Here is a 24,220-nt window from a genome sequence, read left to right on the forward strand (position 1 = left end):
TTTGCTTACTGCAACAACCATCACTGCTGCAGCACTGGAGGCACCTGTTGTCTTTACCTCCTGCTTCTCTCCACAGAGGTTTTGACACAGGTCCTTTTATTCATGATTATTTTACCTTGGAAACAGAGTGCAAGGGGGCTTAAATCCCCTCTGGGGAGCCTCTCAGCCCCAAAGAAATACAAATAATAGCAAAATACACCATCTGAAGCTGCAGGAAAGGCCTCCACCATTTCTACATGTGCTTTCTGGGGGTCTGAAGCACCATGGGCTGAAATGTGCCTGCTCACCTGGTGGGACAGCCCACCCCAAAGCCAGGACCCAGCTGGTAACCATCAGCAAACGAGGCAAACAGAAATGACAGGGTCACCCAGAGGAGGGCAGAGCGGGGGCCACCAAGCCCACCCATATCGCCCGTCACGCTGCAGAGAAGCCCAGCAGACGCCACCAGCAGGAACCCTGCCCAGAGGTGTTAAGCAATTCCCTACTGATACGGATTGCCAAATCACGCCAGTGATTTTTGCTGTCCTTGAAACTCCTTAAAATACACAGGAAAAGCTCTTTTTTTTGTTGTTTGTTTTGTTTTGATTAACCATTGTTAAAGCTCAGACTGCCCCGTATGTTTTATACTTTCAGTTCGTTTGCTGGGATGGAGGATACCTTTGGGCAAGGTCTTTGTTTCTGTTAGCTTAACTCCGCTGTGCTATCCACGCAGATGAACAGGTTCCAAAATAAGGTGCAGAGAAGCAGAGCAGCAAGTGCAGACTCCAGTTTCTTTGCCATGTAGACGGTGCCTTTCCTCCTCACAGCACAGCCTGTTCAGCTTCTGCAGTTTACGCACCGGTTCCCCATTTCTTCAGGCCTCCTTGGACAACCTTGAAATTAGCCTGCCCTGACCACCCCTGCCTGCACATGTTGCTTAAAATAATCTCATCGACGTGGCTTCGCCCAGCTGCTCTTCGCCAGAAGCTGCTCTTGCTCCCTCGGAGGGGTAGGACTAGGAACAGCAGGTCGAAACGGGGGACGTACAGGTGGGGAGGCTGGCGAGACCTTGGGAAGAAAAACGTGGAGGGAGAGCAGAAAGGGAAAACTGGGGCTGGCTGAGTAGTGAGAGCATAAAAGAGCAAAGCGGAGACTGGTATGCGGCACGGCAGTAGGGAGAGTGCTGTATAAATAAAACATTGTACAGGAACCACAGAAGCCTGGAGAAAACTGGGAACGCAGAGAAAGGCGAGCGCAGGAGGTGACAAAGCAGCGTGCAAAGAAAAAGCAGAAAGAGAAAGCAAAAACATCCGTGCTCGGGAGCTTACAGGCGGTGAGACTCTCCTTGCTTTCTCCTCTGTCAAGAAATGCCATGGAAGTTTCCGACAAAGCGTCCCAGCTCTCCTGACACCTCACCCACCCCGCACGAGGCAGCTGCTCTCCCTCGCGTCCTTCACCACCTCTGGTCCTGTGGGAAATTCCAGTTGTTGTCCGGCCTGATGGCATGCCCATGGGTGTTGACAGTGTGACAAATCCACGTGTTTTCTTTGCTTTGTAGAAACTCCCGGTCTAAATGCCATTTGCCACAGCGCGTAGCAGCATAAAACTCCTCTCAGAGAGTGTGCATTACAAGACACAGCCCTCAAGGTCTCTGCACCACTGGAGGAGGAGTAGGCTAGAAAATCTCTCACCCCCCTACCCCGCTACAGTGTACCATAAATAAACAGAATTTACTTCTTTTAAGATAAAATAACATTTGGGGGCCAATGGGGAAAAAATAATAATAATAATAATTTAAAAATAAATAAAAAAGTGTTCTTAAAGTCAAGCAGGTAGAAGAGAAACATTTTAATTTGATTTTGCTGGAGGAAAAATAGGAATCCCACTCCCAGAGAGACACAGTCACACTTCACAGAGGGGTTTCCAGGTGAATCAAAAACCATCAATGGGCTATCAGCTTTTGTTGAAACAGCATTTTCCCCTCAATAAATCAGTAAACTTCATTTGTTTACCTGAAACTTTCTACTGTTTAACTGGAAAACATGGTAATGCTACCTATTAATCTCTCTGAGATGTTATGAAAATAAAACAATGTGAAGCACTCAGTTGCCATAGGAATTAGTATCGTAGGAAAAGGCCTACAAGAAAACAGAGGATGTTGTCTCCAGAAAAGGGTTTCAATCCTGCATGAACTGTATGTTAACCTTAAGACCCACAAGAACTGATGAGGAGAAAAAAACCATACAGAGGCCCTGCCCATCCTGGACCGCGTAGTGAGGCAGAAATCCTGCAGGAATTAAAACACTAGCTGCTGGTAAAACTAAAGGCTCCACGGCTCACACAGCCACCTTCTTTTCAACATTTCCAGAGTTTTTTAGGTGACTTGGCAACCAGGAGAATGTTTTTATTAGTCAATGGGTTTTGTGTCAAACTCAATTTGATGTGCCCTGTTATGTGTAATTTAGTCTCTCACCTGGATATCTGAGGAAATCATGTCTCTGTAAGTTCTTTACCCATTGGAATAGGTCCTCATAAATACGTCTAAAACATACCATATATATTTAGAAGTACTTAGGATGAAAGGCTTAAATTTCTGTTCTAACCTTTGTCTCCACCCTCTTTTCTTTTTTTTTTTTTAATATGTTCTTTTTATCAGCCTTTTGTTTCACTCTATCGCCAATAAAAAAAAGGAAAAGCTTCATCATAAGACGTGACAGGGCTTGTTACGTTTTGAAACAGCAGTGTGCTTGGATGCTTAAGAGCATTTGGCTTTGTGCTTCGCATCTTGCCAACAAGCACACCTAGGTGAGCTGCTATTGGGCAGAGGCATAATCCCTGTCATGTTTAATCACTACATTAAAAGATTTAAAGTCTAACGTTAAAGGCCATTCCATTTGGGCCCCGTAGACTTAAATGACTGAGCTGGAAAAGCCACTTGGTTTAGCCAGTCAAAACCTGTTGTAAAGCTTTGAGAACAAAAGGCCATGAGAGTTGAGAGAGGACCTTCTTCCTCGCAACCTCCCTGCCGTGGCTCAGACACCTACCCCGATGCCTCTGACTTCCTGCAAGTCTCACATATGATGTCCTACTTGCATCATTTACTTGAGCAGCTGCCATAAAGGGTTAGCTCCGGCCCACTTCTCTTCTGCTTGGTGCCAACCATCCCTGCTGGGTGTGCAGCTCTGCAGCGAGGATGACACGTCCGTGCCCCAGTGCATGGGGCAGGAGGAGGCTGGTTCACTTTGCCACTGTATATAACCTCTCCTGCTTGAATCCCACGTTGTTTTGGGATCTGACTGCTAGCGGTAGCTGCCAGGGTTGTTCCTGCCTGTCCAGTTGGCTGAGGAGTTCGAAGCCTCTCTTGCAGCTGTAGACTTTGCTGCAGTTCCCTAGGTGTGGATACCACATGCTTAACCTAGATCTCAGAGAGCAGAGAAATAAAAAGGGGTGCAATGTGGCTGCACAGCCAGGTTTGTCCCCGGGCGCCACGTAAATCCCATGTTGCATAAAGTCCATTGGCTTCTGAGTTCCGTTCCCAGGTCCAATAACTGACTTTGATTTGCCAAATCACTTCTGATTCATCCTCTACATCTGAAAAAACACCTCCCTCTGAATCTTCAGCCAGCAATTCATCAGCTGGAGGGCTCTGATACTACACGCAAACCACGAGGCAAGTGCAATGCCTTCTGCAGCTGTGTCCTAAAGACTCAGTCTCTCAATATCCAGATAAAGGCACTGATAGAGGCCACCACGGATTTTTCCCTGACCTTCTTACAGATTTTCTTCCAGTGGAAAACAGGGTAGGTAGTGAGGGAGGAGGGACACATGTCAGCTCTCCTTCTGATGTGCTATCAAGATTAAGGTACTGCTGCTCAGAGGCATCCTCATGGTTCCCCAGTTAGATGCCTGATATCTCACAGAAAACATCTTTTAAAATCCCTTCCCTTTCCAAGGACCAATTTTAATCAAATTCAGAGGACATTTTGAGGATAATTAGCTGTTTAATCAGACCATTTCCAGAGCACTATTTGGAGGACCAGAGAACTTGGGGGGAATTTTAGATCTTTGTTGACTACTTGCTTGCATGTTGTTGTGCTGGTTAACTTTACTGTTCGGTTTATATCTGTGTTAAGTGTAAATGTATCTGGAGGTGGTACATAGATGCACTAAATAAAATAACAAAGTAATAAAACTAGTCAGCATATTGATTTTAACCATATTCCTACAATATAAATGGAAGTTGAAATTCTAACTGCACTTGAGATGCCTCCCATTAAGTGGGAGGCACTACCTTTATAATTGCTTTATTTACAGATAAAATTTAGTTTTTCACAGACAACCCGACAGTAATCATCACTCTTTCCAGCTATCAAAACCTGCCACAAACTTCCAGGGAGAAAGCCTATTTCAATAATCAACATCTGCCAGCACCTGTGGAGCAAAGACATCCCTCGCTGATGCTTTCCCTGCAGCCCTTTTATCTATGCTCCCTTGAATGAAAATGTTTTCACAGCCACAAAGCTAACAATATCACACATCTTTCCAAGCATCAAGTCTCCCTCATATGGTAAAAAAGAATAATAATAATAAATAAAATTGTAAAGAAGCAGACTACACAGTGATGCCCACTGCTGTAGAATCGATATCCCATAAGGGTCTCATCAGAAAGTCATTCCTTATGAACACTCATTCAGATTTACACTGCCTCTGTAGAAATGATTGTATTGACTATATGAAGGGTAATTTAAACCCGCAATTTTATTTTATTTTTACAATGAAAATTAAGCTACTGTTGTTTTATTGCCATTTTTTTCATTGGGGTGGTACACACTGTCTTTTCCACAGCTGCACGATAAACCCATACAGGTAGGTTTTAATACCCCAGAACAACCTTTTCAAATGTTAGCCTTTATCATACATTGGGCTCGTCTTTCATGCATCAGTGTGCTTGTGCACACACAGAGAAATACACACAGAAAAGCTAAGGAAAACAAAGCACCTTCCAAATCAACCACTGCCAGCAATGGTCACTTGCTAATGAGACAAAGGATGATCTCCATATACAAAGAATTATTTGCTCAAGTAGGGCAAGGAAGACTTGGCCTAGAATATTGTTTAATGTAAAGGTAATAAAAAGTCTTTCCAGGGCAAATATTCCAGCAGTCACATGACTTGAGTATAGTCTGTGGCTTAGCCTGCATGCAGAGTGGACTCATCTTGCACTAAATTATATTTTTGTAATATAAGAGAGTAGAAACAAAGATGTGAACACAAAAGAATCATGAGTGCATCTCACTGCACGAGGTGGCCTTTTCAGTTCTCCCTCCCCACAGACACGTGGAGAGGGCTGCACGCCCTCTCTGTCTGTACAGGCACAGCATTTCTTCTTAGGAAAGTTCAACATGAAGCACAGTGCCATTGTTCCCTGTTTACACCTTAACCAAATATTTGCCACAAGAAGACTGAGGGTTAGAACCTCACTTGGTGTTAATTTTCAGAGCTCACACCTAGTTCTGAGTGTTTTGAAATAATTTTTTATACTATTTCCAACCACTTTCAGCACATGATTTCACAGATCTGGCATCACTTTATTCTGAGAAAAAATATCTAAGTATAATAGCTAGTGTTTCAGAGTTAACTAGTTACTAGTCTTAACTAGTAATTAGGTGAATGGTACACTTCTGATGCACGGTATGAAGGTGGTATTTGAAGCACTACAAGCATTATAGCATTAGAAGTTAGGCTGCTTCCAGGTTATAAATGATTACAAGCACTTACCACATTACACAACTCTTAGCTGAAGATCCTACACACTTATAACTAAGCTTTTGAGGAGCCTCTCAGGGCAAAGATTTTATCGTGTAAGTCTTGCTTTCAGGTTCAATAGGAGTATTTTTATGGAGAAGAAAAAAAGAAAAAAGAAAACAAACAGGGATTACTTGCTATATTTAGGAGCTCATTAGTTTAATTGAACATTAAAGAAAGTAATAGTGTCTGCAAGCATGGAATTAACCAAATTAGAAGATGAAAACAGAAGGATGCTCCTTCTAGAGCATAACACGCCAGTCTTGGAAACGTCAGCATCGGTATTTTAATGGAAGATAAACCCCAATCCTACACAATACATCTTATCACATTTCCCCTCATTCTGAGGAAGAGAATCTCCAGCAATTTCCAGTCATTAACTTCAAACTGGAGAGGGAGATTTGGTGGATTTGTACGCTGAAAGGAAGAGTTATCATTCCAGCACTGAAGCTCCTACTGGTGACCAAGCCACTAAAATGCAATTCTCGTGACTGTCTTCAACAGCAGACCTACTTAAAACTTACTGTACCTTTTCACCTCCTTGATGGTCGTTAGAGATCAGAAGCACTAAATAACAGACGAGTGTCAAGTTTGGCTCAGGCAGGAAGAACATGAAACTGAAAAGCAACTGGCTAACAGTGATGGCCACTGTTACAGAATCCACATCATACAGAGGTCATACCCCTAAAGTTATGCCTTGTGAGTGCTCATCCAGATTTACAATGCCTTTATGCCTGTAATTGCATCAATTTTGATTAATCTGGAAGTGTGCGATGGGATTTATTTTCAATATCCTCCCTAGGATATTGATACCAGGTGAGGTACTTCTCAAATCGGATGCCACTGGTGAAAAACCTCTGACCTGCTGCTTCCTTTTGAAAAACCAACGTCCCTGCAACCTCTCGGGGTTACAGAGTGATCCCTGGACACAGAATCGCATCCGCTCTGTGATTTGTTTTCATATTTCTTTCCATAATTGCAAGGCTGTCAGGGACCTTCTAGGCTTACAAAGGAAAAACTGTCAAGAAATCACAATTAACATTTATTGTATGTTTCAATCTGATTCTCACGTGCATCACAATGTTCAATGTTCAAATAGTTCGACGACTCCAAACAGTGTGAAGTAGCTGCTGTTTTTTATTTTTAAGTGCTTGCAATAAATGATCACTGTAGGTTATTAAGGGAATTAGTTCACAGGAGCTCGTCCATTCTTTACAAACATGACAATTTAATCACAAGTTTGGCCTTTTCCATATTAGTAAAGTAAAATCAGGATTTCACAGTTCACACAGATTAAACATGAGCCTAGGAAAACATCACAAAAAGAAATACACCGTTTCATACCTGAGCAGACTTTCTGAGACACAGGAGAATGAAGATTTTTTTTTAAAATATATTTATTTTTAGTTCAAATGAGGTCTGCATCCAGACAGCTCCAACCATTATATCTGAAAGAGAAAAGCAATGGGAACAAGGAGCTCTGAAGCACCTTGGTACAGTTCCAAGGTCTGTTTCCATCCCAAGGGCCAAGCCTTTCAGTACACATTCGTGCTAAAATCCCAACTATTTCAACTGGATTTTCCTCTGCCATGAAGGATTTTACCTTCTCTGTGCTGCATTTCTTCAGCATGCCAAACAGAAAATATTATTTTCTTACACTATCAAATGCAAAATTAAGAAAGCAAAACTGTGAAAGCAAAATCACAAATGGGCTAGATGTCCCGTGCTTCTCCAGACAAAACACCTGCTGAATGCATTCGCTGGGTACACAATGGCCTGGATGACCTCTTCTGCTCCGTTTGCACCACCAGCCCGGGGTGCACGTCAGCTCCAGGGTCCAGAGGTGTGACATGCCCGCATGCCAGCATCAGGTGGGGCTGAGACTGGGACTATATAGTAGCTTCCACAGAAAGGCGATGCAGGCACAGGGCTCAGACACAGCCTGCAACACACTCTGGCAGGCCCCAAGCACTGCGTCCTCCAGCTTGGTGCCACCACTTCTGTGGTGAGCCCAGCGCTTGGGGTAGTGGTAGTCTGAGGAGGCACGCTGGCTGCACTTCTTTTAACCTCTGGGTCCAAGCACAACTCATCCTCACCTTGGTAACAGATTAATATTTCCATCCTCTTCTCCCCAGCTAGGCTCTTTCAAAGGCCAGTGCCCCCAGCGTCCTTGTCCCTCTGTCCCGTCCTCTGGCGTTCCTTGGAAGTAAGGCATGGAGCAAGACTCAAACCACAGGAATTAAATTTCCACCTCATACCAAAACCAGGCAATTAATGACGGGACAAGGCATGAGATGCAGCTTAAATCCTCCTTCTGCTCTGCTCCTCCTTACTTCTGTGCTTTTGTTGTCTCTGCAGCAGACGAAGAAGAACTACAGTAAGATGAGTATTGCTGCTGAGGAAAGGAGGGGAGCCAGGCTTCGCATTCACATCTCCTAACACCCGAGCCAAGGCAAGCTGAAGCTGTGGCTGACACTGTTTCTTATGCTAAATAAGGGTTTGTTTTCAAGCAGACACCTTTCCGGAGCACCCTCCTTTCCAAATTAAAACCTCCCCAGACAACAGTACTACTAATGCAGCTGTACCAAAAGCACCAGGTGTGGAAAGCTGCATATTCTATGCTAATTACTCAAGCCTTCAACTTTTCAATTATGTCAGGATGACCTTTTAAAAATCATTTATTGACTGGAAAAAAAAAATATGGATAGCTAGTTGGACCTGATTTCACCAAAGTGCTGCTGCATTGCTATTAACCAAACCTTACTTTGTATTCAAGGATCAAGCTGTTTAAATAGGAAAGTAATTATGACACTAAAATGCCAAAGGAAAAAAAAAAAGTAAATTGAATTTATCACCGTGTAGTATAACACAAGGGCAAAGTGAGTTTCTGGCATGACATAAGCTTCTCTTGGAAAAATACCGTGTCTCGTCCCAAAAGCAATATTACCAATTGGGCGTTGTGTTGTCCCTTGTTTTAGGAAAACGTGTGCTGTGTTTGCACTGGGATTGCTTGGCAGATTTTTTTTTAGCTGTGGCAGGTTGATAAATGTGGATGCCTGCACCCTTCCAAGCATTATTAAGCATGTCACATTAATTGCACAAAGTCATTTTGCTCTGCTCAGCATGTCAGGCTTCTATATATATCTAGGAAAAATAATGTAGGCATGTGGTCAGGAAAACAGCTGTGTCAGTCAGGCTTCTCGTTTACAACCGAAACGAGAGTTAACCCAAACCTGCAGAGCTGTGTGATGCAAGACAGTTTCAGCTGTGTGCTGCAGAAGCCACTGAGATGGCCCCGTGAAATCTCCGAGTAAACAGAAGTATTGCTTCTGAGCATCTTTCACAACTACAGCAACCGCTCAAAGGCTTCTTTCTGAGAATGGACACCCGATCAGAAGCCCAGGCTGAGCTGTGAATGTAGAGAAGTGTGAGCACAGCAGAGAGAAAAAAGGCAGGAAAGAAATGCGTTGGAAATACCTGCAGTGCTGGCATCCTCACAGCACAGGAAAAAAAAAAAAAAAAAGAACAGAGTGTCAGAAAAGGGCATTTCACCAAGAGGTGACCAAAGAGAATATTTTGGAAACCTACAGCACAAGTCCTGCACCTCACAGAGAAGAATGATTGCGTCCATAATCTGCCCCTGCAAGGAGACTGAACGAGGTGAGCCTGAGGCTAGCAGAAAGATGGTCAGCACAAAGACTTGGGGATGAGAGGTGAGCATGAGCTTCTTCTCCTTGCACCCTATTTCCTTCCAGATGCTGCTGTGCCGGGCGAAGCTGCCTCTGCCCTGCCGAGCAGATTGCAGCAAAGCACAGGGGGAAACCTCCCTCAGCTCGCAGAGAGGAACCGAAACGCTGTCACAGGTCAAGACCAGCCTTCCAGCCAGAAGTGGGAAGGACTTCAAGGTGGCATGAACCTCCATGTCATATCTTAACCAAGAGAGCAGTCAGCATGAGGAAGGGGCAGAACAGGTATGCGTTTCAGGACTCAGAGGCGTGCACCGCCTTTCAGAAATGCCTATGGAAAGGCTGAATCCTTCAGGTTAAAATGAAGAAGCAGAGGTAAGTAGCTCAGGTCCTAGAATGAAATATTGAAAGCCACTCTTGATAGTTTGCTCACTAAGCATCCCTCACCTTTCCCTCCTCCGGTGGGAATTTAAGGTAATCGGAGGAATGCCTGACACAAGTGTCGAGTAGAGGCAAGGAATCAAATAAACTTTTCTCTGTATTGCTTGCATTGAGCTTCTGAATTTTTCAGACCAATGTTTCTATGTCTCATGAATAAAAAGAGCAGCATTTAAACCTGGCAGCGTTTAAGCATTCTCCATGTTATTCCTACGTGCCAAACCAATAATAAAAGCTAAGACTAGTTTCAGACATTAAAAATTAATACTGGCATAAAACCACATCTATATAAAAGCATACGGGATGTGGGGGAAACAAGTCTGGCCAGTCTCCAGAGGACTTTGAAAAGTGAAGTGCCTGTTTCCTTATTTCCACGTGCTTCAGTCACATCTTACTCTACCAAGAGCTTTACCACAGCTCTCAGCACAAGGAGGGGCACGTTTACTACAAGTGGCAAAGGGTGGCTTCACCATGCCGCCTCCACCACGTTGTCTTGGCTTCATCTCCCCCTTCAGCTAAGGATTACACTGCATTACACCAACTGCCTTACTGTCTCCTATAGAGAGCCTTAGGAGCTCAAGTCTCCCTGTCTGCTCTGAAAATGAGGAGATCTGAGTCGAGTGTCGTCCCCATCTCCAAATTTCCTCAAGGGAAAAAGAGAGGAACAGATGGGATGACAGACCATCACTTCTTACCTCAGCAACAACCTGTGTTTTCACCACTATCACCCAGTCACTACAGAGATTTTTTTATCTCGCTTTTACCCAGACTAGGCTCTAAGTCACTATTTCTTTATGTTACTGACGATCTTTTCCCCTTCCTTACCTTTAAACTGCAAAGGGAGGCATAAAGTCTTCAGCTATCAGCAAGCTGAAGCATTTGGCTTGGCTCCCAAAGGCTCGTAACACTTCAGTGTATTTTTTCTGTCTAAAGAGGATTAACTAAGTTAGACGGCTCACAAAAGATGCCTATCATCTAAGGTGTTACACTTACAGGGCTTCAAAATCTCATTTTCACTCTGATAATTCTTTGAAATCAACACAAAAAAGAGTATTATTGAGTCCTTTGTACTGGGGTTTTCACATGAAATGAAAAAAGGATACATGCAGCATTCTGCCTATGTTCACTAAGCCATCTCTCAAGGAAACTATTTTCTTCTACAAAGCTCCAAAGTGAGACATCAACCTCACCGAAATTAATATGCAGCAGACCTGGTTCACGATGGCATTTCTCCAGCATCAGACATGAATGGTGAACTGGGCTTGGAATTCTATTTTTAATGAAAATTTTTCCTTTTCCTCCCACTGAAAACCACTGCCTATTCCATACAACCTGTGGACAAGGCAGGTTGTTTCTGTTCTTCTCCAGCAGTTAAGAAAAGACACTTATTTCCAATTGTTCAGATGCTAAAATTAGGTTTTCTAGAGGGCTTCTACATAGCCATCAGGTTATTAGCTGTAATTGTTTTTACATTTTAACCCAGCACTACTTGCATCAGATAACTGAAGCACCTCGCTGCAGCCTGGCTGTGGAGGGGATCACTGGAAGCCAAACCACTTGTTCCCCACAGCTGCACCCCACACCCATGCTGAAAGCTGCAGCCCAGCTTAGTGAGGAGCAGGCAGCAGTGGCTTCTCCACTGGGAATTCCACTCACATTTCTCCAGGTTCAGGCTTTGCTCAGCTGGGAAGATACAGTTGCTTTCCACCAGCTGGCTATACCAGCACTGAAAGCACTCAAGGCAGCAAAAGCATGTCTATGCCCCAATATCCGAGCCCTTTGGAATATTTAAAATACTTAAATGAGGCAGGAAAGTACAATTATCCCCTTCCTAACAGAAATACCTTGGGGACACCAATGGCCATAGTTATCTATGGCAAGTCAAGCTACTTCAGTGTAAAGAAAGTTGCAAATACGTGATATAAAACCTAAACATGATTTAGTACTTCCCCCAAAGTAGCAATTTATCCCTAGCAGAACTGAAGTGAAATCCATCACACAGCTTGGTCATCCGTGCACTACTGCTACAGAGCAATTTGCTCAAAGTATATTCTGTGATGTATTGTCCTTTGCATGTCCACAGCCAACATGATTTGTCCCACATCTCCTCGAACAAGAAACAAGGCTGAGACTTTTTGCATCCATGGTCTGTTCAGAGAAGCTTTTCCCATAACTCTGGATCCAGTCAGTGCAGTACACAAGCACCTCCACCCCCACCATCCACATCAATTGGCTCTATACTGCATGTTTCCTCTGCCTGCTGTCATCTGCCTCTTTCTCACAATTGCATTTGTGGACTAAGATATCTCGCTCTTGTTTCTTCAGAGGAAAACCTGACACTTCTAAGCACTACCTCAGAGCAGTGATGGGCCATGAGATGACCACTGCTAACTTGGGACAAGATCTCAGGACTGCAGTCAATAGTTCCACAGAAAAAAAAAATACACTTGATGATATGAAAGAGGAAAAAAAAAAAAAAAAAGGAAAAAAAAAGTGGCAGAAACTATTTGGAAAGAAAGAGGAATAAAATTATCATTTCATTGTATAAATCCATGGTATCTCTATCCTAGATATTTTGAGCAGTCCTGCTCCTTCCTGCTACAAGGTTGCAAGAAACTACAAAGATGACCAAAGGTCTCCAAAAAGTTACGGAGAAGCATCCATGCAGTGACTGAGTAGGACAGATCCCAGCAAGGACTTTAGGAGCACCACCTAAATGTGCAACAACATTGTGAAGGCCAAAGCCAGGCTGGAATCGAAACTGTTGAAGGTTGTAAAGGACAATAAAGGCATCTACAGGCCCGTCAGCAGCAAAAGGAAATTGTGGCTTTTCTACCTGATGTGGCAGAGCACCTAGAAAAGACTACATCGGCACTGTCGTTACTGGCAAGGTGTGCTATTGGGGCTCCCAGATCTCTCTGGGTAGCAGCGAAGCCTGGGGGAGATAAGGGGCTGCTCACAGCAGAGGAGGATGGAGTTATTCAGGACTTGAAGTGTGAGTATAAAAGCTCAGGGGATCAGATGGGAAGCAACCAAGCAAACTGAGAGGTGGCCAACATCACTGCAAAGGCCAATTTCTACCACCTCTGAACGATTGTGATGCTCACGAGAGACTACCAGGGACCAAAGGCAAGGAGGATCTGGGGGTCTGAGGGCTGACAGGCTTCACCCAAAACTCTGGGAGGTTATTTCCAGGCTGAGCAAGAGCAAGGTGGCTGGGAACAGCTAGCATGGAGTTGCTGAAAATGAATAATGCCTGAGCAGGCTGAGTAGGCCTGTGATGAGAGGACTGGCTCTGTGGGCAAGGGGAGAGCAGACGATGGTGTTTGCTTGGACTTTAGCCCGTGACTTGGCTCCCCGTAGCACTCGTAGAGCCAAGCAGGAGGTAAGGACTGGACACGGGGGCTCTGCAACAGAGCTAAGGGAAAGCAGGAAGAGATTGCATCTCACAGACAATTTTCTCCATATTACTATTTTTGGGGTGATAAGGGAGCTCGTGGCACAATAAACATTATCCTAAATCTGCTATTTTACTAATTAAAATTGGCAGGTTTGGCACAACTGTGTGGGAGAGGGCTTCCAGACACAAAACTCCGTGTTTTAGTGAGCCCTTTTAGATGAGCACTGAGGCACAACACTGGCCTGAGCCCAGCGATGCACCCCGCTTTGGAACCACGCTGAAGTCCAAGGGCATTTCGCTCAGGCTTCATACCCCAGTTACATGTCTGGGGATGTGCAAGGGCCAGGTGTGCTAGTCCAAGCCCCCTGCTCTTGCCCAGAGCCATGTGTGAGGCTTTTAAAATTTGAGTTAAATACGGGAATATTGAGTTAAATACGGCAACATAGCTGTGTTTTATTAAAGCTCTTAAACACACACAGAGAATAAAGATTTGGCTTCGGTTTCACACATTTGAGAAAGCACTTTTATTGCTTCAACAGTTTATTTTAACATTTTAAGAGTTTGTGGCCCCAAATTAGTCTGTTCGTTTTCTTTTTTAACCACCCCGTCTACCGGGGTGTCAGCAAGGAGCTCCACGACCTGCGCATGCGCACGATCGTCTCCGCCCCTTCCCCCCACCCTTCTTGCCCTCTTCCAACATGGCGTCGGCAGCCTCCCTCCCGCGGAGCACGCACGCGCCGCGCCGCCTCCCTGCCTCCTCCCCCCGCGAGCGACACAAGGCAGGGGGGAAAGCGGGGCGGCGACTCTATGGTACCGCCGCGCGGCTAGCGCGGCCCCCTCCTCCCCTCTCCCCCCCTCCTCTCCGCGCGCTGCACGCCGGGACGCGCCGGGTCCTCCTCCCCGCCCGCCGCCGGTCCTCCGAGCGTGCGCCGCGCCGACATCGGCGCTCTCCCAAGATGGCGGCGCGGGGCTCGGGCTGAGAGCGAGGAGCCCGTCGGCGACAGGAGGCGCACCCGCGGCCCGGCACGGCCCGGCACGGCCCGCCTCGGCCTTCCTTCCCGTCACGTCCCGCCAGGCCTCGGCTTCGTCTCCTCGTCGTCGTCGCCCGCAGCCCCCGCATGAGCCCGGCCGGCGGCGGCAGCAGCAGGCCCAGGTCGGTAGCGCCGGGCAGGGCCGCGACGGGGAGGGGAAGGAGCCCGGCCCGGCCCGGCCCTGAGCAGCGGGAGGGCGGCCGGGAGGCCTCGCCGCTGCCCGGCCTCGCTGCTGGGGCCGGCCGGGAGCCGCGGGGGTGAAGGCGGCCGAGGGGAAGCGCAGGTTGTCCCCGTGCCGTTTCCTAAAATCCGGCTGTGAGGGGGCTGCCGGGCGTGGGTTTGGGGCGCCGAGCGCCTCTGGCTGCTGTCCCGCTGAGGGGACGCTGCGGGTCGCCAGGGTTTGTGCGCGGTGCGGGGAGGTGGCGGGCGGTCGGAAGTTGTGCTGCTTAGGGCGCAAAACACGCTCCACAACTCTCCCGTAAGCAACCCATAACCTGTGATCTACAGGCTCGTCCTGCCTTTTTTCTCTCTCTACCTAATGGATTATTTTTTTTATGTGTTCCTCTTTGTGAGAGGTGTTGTTGCAGTGTGGGGACAAAGCTTGTCCCTCGCACGTCACTTCTGAGCTGGTCCCTCCGTCTGTGTTCATACGGAAACTTTCCTACTTCAGTAGGAGGCTGTGCAAACCTGAGGCTTCGTGACAGTCAGCTCGTCAGATTAGTGCTTCCTGCATATCTGCCAAAAAGTTCTTCGATGTGAAACTGTACCTGATTTTTAGCTTTGATTCCCAAGGAAGTAAAACCCTTGTGATCGTGTTGTCAGTGCATCTAATAAATTTTTTTAACTAGTTTGAAAAGGAGATGTCTAAAAGATCAAGTTCCTGAAAGATTCGTGCAAGCAGCATCCACTTAGAGAGGGATTCCCCGTCAAGGAAAAAGCTATAGTGCAAGTCTACCTGTACTGTTAGACTGGGTGGGAGCAGGGTGGAGGTGGCAAGAAAGAAAGAAAGCAAGCAGCTGGAAAATGTACTTTACAGGTCTCCCAAACTACTTGCTTTGGGTGGTGTCAGAGTATTTGAATATTGCAGCAGTAAGCACTCCGTGCACTTTCAGCGTGGAAACAGTTAAAGGCACTTTTTTCCTGTCTGAAAGTGCTGTGAAACTCGGTGTTCAGTGATTGTGTTGAAGTGAAAACGAGAGACGTGCATCACCAAGCTGCTATGGATATTCAATAGTTTTCCTCACATGTGTTTGCCTTTTAAAACAGATGCAGTTTGCAGTGCTTATGACTGTTGTCTTCGTAACAGGGATGTTCTGTCAATTCAGTACAGACAAATCTCAGCAGAAAAAACTGAACTGCTGTTTAGATTTACAGGGCAGAAAAACACTTTTAATTGAAATAATTTTAGTGCGAAATTACAGATGCTGTGTTTCTTGTGACTGTCCCATTTCGCTCTGTTCACTATTTAATGTGGTATCCTTCATAGTGGAATTAATAAGTTCTCTTTCTCTTTACTAGAGCTGTTTGATATTTCTCTTCACTGCAGTAACCCAAGTTTCTCCCAAGTATTTAGAAATAAAAGCACACCAAGCTAGATGGCAAAATAAATGATTTCACTTTTTTTTCACTTTTGTTTGCATCTGTATTAAAAAAAAAAAAAAGCTTGAAATAGTGGAGGTGTTTGTCTTTTTCATAGCAGTGAGTTTCAAAGCCTAATCTCCCAATCCAGGGCTTGTTCAAAACTAATGTGTGGGTTTTGATTGTTTTTTAATAGCAAACAATTTTCAGTCTTTTTTTTAATTACTGCTGCTTCTTAAAGACATGTGAATGATGATCTTGTGTGAATGGAAGTTAAAACTTTGCATGTTAAATATATCTAGGGACTTGCCAGAGTCTTAGAGCACCTTGAGACTGTATCTGCTCTAATCAATTTATGAAAACACAACAGGTTCACTTTGTTTTCATTCAGCTTCACTTTTTGTAAGAGAGAACATGCTTCAGAAATGTGAAATATGTACCTGTACCATGAAATCATGCTTATTTCACTTTAACTGTGTGCTTTGTTGACGTGTTCATTAGTTTTTCCATGAATTCACAGGTTCTGCTTAACTGAATGTATAATTTGGAGGAGGGGCAGGAATATCTTTGAGTCAGGTTTTAATAGTCATAAACATATAAACATGTTTAAGCGTATAACATCTTGTATAAGCAGTACTTAGTGTAGTACATGATATGACACTTTTAATGGAACAAATTAAGTGTTTATATTTTTTAAATATGCATCTTAGTTTTGGCTGTGTAGGAAAGATCTATTTTTTTTTTTGCTTCTACTACTTTTGGTTTCAGTTTACTTAGGGAATGTCCAGAGAGTATTCATTTTTTATAAAAGCAGGAAATGTCTTTTTCCCCTCCCGCCTGCACCAGTGTATTCATCTTCTGGAAGGCAAAACCCACTATTTCTTAAAAATAGAACACGAAATTGAGGGACAAAGGGAGGGAATTCCTAAAGTATGTAGGCGTATATCTCATTTTAAGTGTCAGTCTTCGTTTCTGGTCACTGTAGTCCAGATCTTTGCTTAACTTCAGTTAATGATTGATATTGATTTTATTTATTTTCCTTAAGCTAAATGTTTTTTTCTGAAGTCTCCAGTATATCTGAGGTAGCTACGAGTTTCATAGAGAGCCAGTGTTAAAGGGCTTTCTTTCAGTCATCGAATTCTGACTTGTATGTGGAAGGAGAGGGGCAAGAAGTTTGCTGTCAGGGTCTGTACCAAATAATTCAGAATTTGGTATTTACTTTCATTAACCTCCTACTTTGCCTAACCAGCCGCCCCAAGAGCACTGTACGCACGGCTTAAATATTTGCGTCCCAGAGACGACAGCAATGAGCACATCGCGTGTTTGAAGTGACTTTTGTTCTTGCCACCTTAAACACCTTGACCTTAACTAACATTTACTGCATTAACTTCCTGTATATGTAGCCAGCACCTGACTGCCTCATGAAGCGACGTATGGCGCGTGAACCAAAGCTGGGAGGCTGCTGGCTTGTCTGAGCAGCAGTGTGCATAATATACCTAGCTGGTTAGCTGGAAGTCAGCAAATGCGCTGTGAAGGTAATAGTTTGTAACGAAGCCACGCTTCAGCAGCTGTACCAACTGGTGAGATGCTTTTTCAGGAAAATAACCTCAGAGTAGAAAGATTTGAAAATAACAAAGTAAAATCAAATGGTGTTTAGATCCAGGATTCCTGCCTGGCAATGTAACATACGAACAAGTCAGACTTCAAATCACTAAATTTGAATAGTTCCACCTTTCTGTGGCAGAACACATTGACAAAGTAACTTGTTGTTTGCACAATTACATTGTAAATTAAATATCATCTTCCAAAGACTCCGCTTATGAATGAATCTCTTAAAGGAAGCATTAGCTGCTTTTTACTTTGAATAGGTTGAACCTGCTTCACTGTGTTATGCAGACTGCTGACTGGAGGAAGGGGGGTGGAAATCAGTCTTTACCGATACTCGTTCTGTTACCGCCTCGCATGGAATTTTGTACCCGTGTTTTACAGGGTGGTGAAGAATTAGGAGAAGCTGCAGTTGTTCAGATGAGTGGATCTAAATGGGTGGCTTCCTTTTGGACCCTCACTCCTCTGTCTTAGGTAAGAGGGGTGACCTGCTGCTTTTGAAGCAACCTGCGTTTCCCTAGAGCAGGCGTGCGTGTGTTTTAAGAGGAACTTCTAGTTAGTGCAGGAGAGGCTTGGACTTCTTTGCAATCTCGTGGTTTGAAAAGGATATTCATATTATGTGGCTTTCCAAGGCTTTTCATCAAAGAGCATTACTGCTTGCATCCATCCAAACGTGCTCTTGTGCTTATGTACTGGAAGAATCACGCTCATCTTGTGCAGGATGCCAAGGGTGGGTTGTACCAGAGGTGAATTAGTGGTAACGTTTCACCACAAACTAAAGTGAGGTACCAGTTGGCTGCTTGACATGCAGGATACTCATTTTTTTCATGTTATATTCATTAGTGTATCAAAGAACATACTTAAGATGTCATTTTGCAGGTCGTGGCCTAAGGAATGAAATAAGACAAGTTAAGTGTGTTAAAAAAACTATAAGGTACAGCGTCTCTGTTTCAGACCTGCTGGATACTTTGGTCGTGGTGGCTCTTAACGTTAACCAGTGGGCTCACAAGCAGGAAATCATGAAGCCGGTGTTTAGGTTTGGTGGTGGCGTACGTTGGGCTGGTGCTGATGAGTCCACGTGGTTTTCTCCTCGTTCTGGTAGTAGCGTGGCAGGACTGCCACTGTCCTGACTGAGCTCGAACTGTAGGGGCGAGGCCAGGTGTTCACATCTCCCGCACAGAGATGACCACGTTCTTCCTCCCTTTGGAAGACAGACCCCTGTTGGGACTTCTTGGTCCTTCCGCGATGCCAGGGAAATGGGTAACTGAGTGATGGGGGTGGAAAGCAGACGCCCCTCTTCCATACCTTCTGGAGCTGAGCGTGGGGGAGGCCCAAGAGCTACCTGTAACGAGGTGCTGGGCCTGCCTGGGCAGTCGGGCCCCAGCATCACTTGTGTCCCCCTGCTCCGGTGTGCTCTGTGGGGCCAGGCGGGAGCAGCTGCAGGGCGGTGGAGTGGCTCTTCAAGGAGCTGAGCTCCTGGAACAGGCTGCAGCTCAAAGTGCTTCAGGAAATGCTGCCATGCTTGTGGGCAGATTTTTCTTCGGCTTTGGTCAGAGACTGTGGTTCGTTGTGTGTTTGAGCTGATGACTTCGATGTTTGTAACATTTCAGTTTTACAGCGTGGTATTTTTCACTTTTGTAAAAGGTATCAAAAACTTCTACCGAGCTAGATAATACTTACGATGTCTATCACTACTTCAGAATTTCCATTTCCAATATGATGCTTTCATCTTCATCTGAATATGGCTATACAAATGACGATTACTTTCTAAATCATAGTGAAATCTAATGCCCAGAGTCTTGCTGACCACTGTCATGGTTTAACACGCACATGCACCCTATTCTTTGCTTAGAAAGTCCAAGGTACACCAGTGTACGCTGGCAGCTGTAGCAGCACCTAGATGCTCGCTCAAACTGTTGTAGCAAAATTTGCCTATTGTGGGTCGTGGAAGTACATTCTTGCTGTCCACACAAACTGTAAATTCTTCCAGTTCAAAGGTCAGGGGAGTTGTTAGGGGGGCGTAGTGCTTCACTTGAAATAGCCAATGGTTCTCGATTGCAAAGGTCGAGCCCTTTCCTTTGTAAGATGGTGATTAAATACTCCGTTTGCATGGTTCTTCTGACCTGAGTATCTGCCCCCAAACATCCTCCTTTCAATAATGTTTTATTTCACTAACATGCTAAGAATGTCTCTGGTGGAAGAAGAAATTCTTATTTCAACTTACGTATTTGAAATTGTGTGAGAGAATCTATACTACTAGGCACAACACCTACCATTTTCTTTAGGATAGCGTGCTTAAATTCTTTTCTTCTGTTCCTGTCTTGTGACAGCTGATGTGTGCGGTGTGTTTTAAAAGGTAGAAATGATCATTCAAGCTCCTGATAGATGTGACACCGTTACATCTTTCATCAGGCAAGAAACAAGAGTTGTAAAGTGTTTTTCGTAACTTATAATTAGTTTCTTAAATATTTTTGCAGTTCTGTACACTACAGTTGGTGAATTCAGTAGCTTGCCATCTCTGCTAATGTGCAGTGCGACTCGAAGTCTTTTCTTACTGAAAATGTATGACGACAGTCACAAAAAAGCAGCACTCTTGGCTCTGGTCATGAGACAGATCGAGGGTTCCTTATGTGGAGTGGAAGCAGCAGCGTTAGCCTTGCTTTTAGCCACACGTGCCCATTTGCATCTTTTTTAAGCAGCTGTGGCTTAGTGCTACTTAGTAAATAGACTGGAGGTAAATGTTGAAGTGCATCTGGTTTTATGAAGTTACTTTCATTCCCGTTAGAGAAGCGTTGCAGATCCCACGTTCCCTTTTGTTGGTGTTCATGGAGCCTTTCCGCAGGCTGCTGACTTCCTCAGGGGCTGGCGCTTGCCTTGGTGGTAAGCTGGTGGTGGGAGGGCTGAGGAAGGAGAGCTGGGAGTCCAGGCGCTTCGCTTTCGTGCTCTTGGAGTTACTCTTTGCTGCTGCCAGCCACATGTGCAAGTCTTCTGTCTCCATCTCCTCTGCTCTGGTCTTGCTCCTGCCATAACCTGTACCGTCTTCAACTACGTGGCTTCAGTTACGTTGGGACCCTTTGCTTCCCGGTCTCCTTTTGTGGGCGGTAATGGTAAGATCCCAGGTAAATGTATTTGTGCTTGTTCTCCAAGCTGTTCTTTGCTTGTACGCGGTGCACGCTGTAAGTTGGTGCCTTTGTACCTTAGGGGATGCTGAGTAAATTGCGTGTAGATGGCGTTGCTCTGGGTGGGTACAAGAACGCGTGCGTGAACAAATACACATACATTACAGTGAAGTCCTGTGGTATGAGATGTGAAAATACTGTTCGTGTTTGTAAGAAACCTTCTAGCTGAGCTTGCCTAATGGCTTCGCTGTGAAAGAAGAATTCTTCTTGGTGCTGGTGCTGAAATACAGTATAAAACAGCTGGATTTCTGCTCATGGTATGGAGCGTCAGCACCACCTCCAAACAGGAAAATCGTGTTACTGTCTGTCACTGTTCAGATAAATTTATAGTTCTGAATATTAGTAATGTTTTTTTGACACACTGATGAACATGATATTATTAACCCTAATTATATATAAATCCACATAATTCTCATAATTGTGTGTTGAAATAGGAATCTTGTTTCGTTGAACGCTTAGGCTGCCCTGTTTTATTATTTTCTTTAAATATAGAAGTTGTGTACTAACTGTTAGCACTGTAGAGCTGAACTGGCACAAGCGTGCCTCTCCGGGGTCGTTCCTTTTCGTATCCCTGGCATGGAATTGGGCCTTCCGTACTGCATGGGTCCTCTGTTGTTTGACATCTGCAAGACAAAGTTGACTGTTCTCTTAAGGTAACCAGATCAGGTTTTCTTTCCTGGGGACGCTCCGATCTGTGTCAGAAATCAGACTGAATCAGCTACATTGAATTTGTTGTTCTTAAGAGTTTTAGAGCCAAGAAATTTAGTATTACATTTCGTGGCACTGAAAATGTGATACCTTGCACCAAATAAGTAACTTTCCAAACAGTAATCAGTAGGGTTCTTTAATTATATGCCTATTTCTATGTTACTTAGGTTCTACTGTGCTCATTAGTTGCTTGTTTAAAAAAAAAAAAGTTTGGAGTTTAGGCATAAGTCCCTTGTTTATTTTAGCTTTTCTAAAAATGAACTTTTTATAGAAATGCTTATCAAACTTAAGCAGTAAAGACAAAGATGTGGTTCTCTCCATGAATTGTTTTGATTTTTTTTTCATGGTGTAATTACTGATGTCTTTAATACAAAAATTTAAAAATAAAAGGGGGAGGGCAGAGGAGAAAACTTGCCAGAATCTTCGAGAAGGAAATGGATATTTGTAATGAACTGGATAAACAGAATTATAAAACTGGATTGCATCACTGGAGAGGAAAGAATAAGGAACGCTCTGTGTATGGGCTTTCTGCTTTTGCAGTTTTCCTGACATACTGAGTATTTTATCTGTTGTACTTTATATTGAAAGTATGTGTTTCCTTTAGTTGTGAACTTGTGAGCAATGGGATGGCTGTTCTTGAATATGGTGTCTTGAAGCAACAATGAGTTTTGTGTTAGTATGGAGCATACTGCAAAAACTGAAATATAATTTTTTGCATTATAGGTACAAGAACTGTAGAAGTCCATTGTAGAATTTGGAAGAACAAGTTTCTGCAGCTCTGGAAAGATATGGTATGTTGTTTTAACTTATATTGTGTGCATGCTAGTAATTAGAGCAACTGATGATTATACTTTTTCCCTGATTTAAAAAACAGTTGAAAATAAATTCAGGTAAACATGTTCATTTTTCCCATATTCTTATTTTTTTGACAGACTGTGATGTCTGTTACTTGTAGGCGTAGTTTTTTGGAAAGCTGAGTTATTTGATATTCCTGGAGAAAATAAATACTGATGCTGCAACATTGATGAATTACCTTTTAGTCTGTTTTACAAGCTCAACGTTATGCTACTATCATTTGTCTATTTCTCCATGGATTGGATAAGAAGTGGTGCTGTTCCTCTGAAGGCTTTTTCCTTGCTGTTGTACGTAGTTATAGTCAAGCTTGCACAGTTTTTAGGTATAACTTGCAAAATAAGCTCAGAACTACAAAACAATTTAACCAAACGTCACTGTAAGCAAAATTTGCAAACAGGACTGTTAGGAAACACAGAAATGTAACCTCCATCAACAGTGTTAATGTCAGGCTGTGGTACCTTGTATCTCTTTTTGTCTACACTCTTAAGTGTCCAACAAGCTCAAAAATATTACATGCGTTATAGCAAAACTGGAATGTTAACTTGTAGCTATTCTCATTCCCATTTTCTAACTTTTTACTGGCACATTCCAATGGAGATACCTGGTAGTACAGAATAACTGCTCCACTCTGTAGTGGCTCAAGTTCTGTAGAATTCTGCAACTTGAGACAGTGATTTTTTTGGAAACTTTCTGAATTCAGAAAAAAATATTATAAAGTTCAGACTTTCCTAGGTTATTGAACAGGTCTGTTAATGCATGTAAAATCGTATGGGGCTACTTCAGCAGCTATGTCTAAGATATGCAGGTACCTTATTTTTTTAAGCAGTTTAAATGTGGGGAAGAACTCCGTAACTGCTGATACAATTTTTATACCTGTGTGTTTGTCTGGACCCTTCTTCTGAAAACACCTAACATAAAAACACATTTGAAGTTCTGAAACCTCAACGTTACAGAAGGGTTGTTGAGTGTCTCTTTTTTTTTATAAAGTTCTACTTCATAGGAAGCTACAGACAAGAGCTAAAAACAATTCTAAACTGAAAATTTAACTATAGCATGTGCTAATTAAAACCAGTAAGTTTTTTTTAAAACAAAAAAATGTTGCGTTATCACAATCCAGATGTTCCTGAGAGAATGCTATAGATTGGTCCTTTACTCCAGCAGTCATCTGTCAGGTAGTCTGTATTCATTTTTGCACCCACAGCACCACTGGGACCACCCACCTGCTTCTTGCTCTCCAGTTTCAATACCAGTTGTGTGTATGACAGCTCTTCAAACCTAGCCATTATTGCTTTACTGCCATTACTTCTGCTGGCTGCTTTTTTTTCTGGATGCTTAACTACTTGGAACTGTGTGTATGCACATAGTCTTTGTAATGGTATGCACTTCATAAACTGATGAACAAGAATCCCCTTCTAATCTGCTACAATGTGCAAGTAATGAATACTAACAATACCAGAAAAACTAAAGGTTGTGCTACAGAACTGCATGATTGTTTGTTTTAATACGAACGAAACATAAACAAACATGCTGGTGATACTAAAGAACGTGGTGAACAGGAAGGTACTTTCCGTGGAGGAGGGAGGATGGAAAAAGAAAGCAAAATAACCAAGCTTGAGCAAAAGGATAGGTGGAATAGAAGTTTAAATATTAAAGCTGGAATGTAGCTGTAAAAATTGTTTGGAAGAGAACTTAGGCTGATACCAGCCCAGTAAACAGAGGTCTGCTAAAACAAATTTAAGTAGACAATTGTATTTCACCTTTTGAGGTAGGAGGGCCTTTCCTTTCAAAACTACGTATAATTTTGGAGGGAGCCTGAAGTAGCATACATCAGTGAGATAGAAACAAATAGTTCTTCCAGGAAAAAAAAAAGAAAGGGTTTGTGTGGTGGAAGAAGCATCAGCTATGGCCTAAGCAAAAAAAAATGTAGGAGCTAAAGATAATTGTAGTTCTTTCCCT

At 43.8% G+C, this 24,220-nt stretch overlaps 1 protein-coding gene across 7 annotated transcripts in view; it reads left to right on the forward strand.

Moving 5' to 3' along the window:
• The first annotated feature begins 14,065 nt into the window (after nt 1-14,065).
• Nucleotides 14,066-24,220, forward strand: part of UBE3A (ubiquitin protein ligase E3A) — a 50,162-nt gene continuing 40,007 nt past the window's right edge. For 4 of the 7 annotated variants that reach the window (XM_080570505.1, XM_080570499.1, XM_080570504.1 and 1 more), the window contains exons 1-2: nt 14,070-14,461; nt 22,133-22,200. The gene's annotated coding sequence lies outside the window, so the exon portion shown is untranslated. Of the gene's footprint in view, nt 14,462-17,906; nt 17,997-22,132; nt 22,201-24,220 lie in introns of all 7 variants that reach the window. The other 3 variants (XM_080570502.1, XM_080570500.1, XM_080570501.1) reach the window with 2 other exon arrangements.

The sequence above is a fragment of the Anser brachyrhynchus genome, assembly GCF_964034855.1.
Source record: "Anser brachyrhynchus genome assembly, chromosome: 1".
NCBI classification, from domain to species: Eukaryota; Metazoa; Chordata; class Aves; order Anseriformes; family Anatidae; genus Anser; species Anser brachyrhynchus.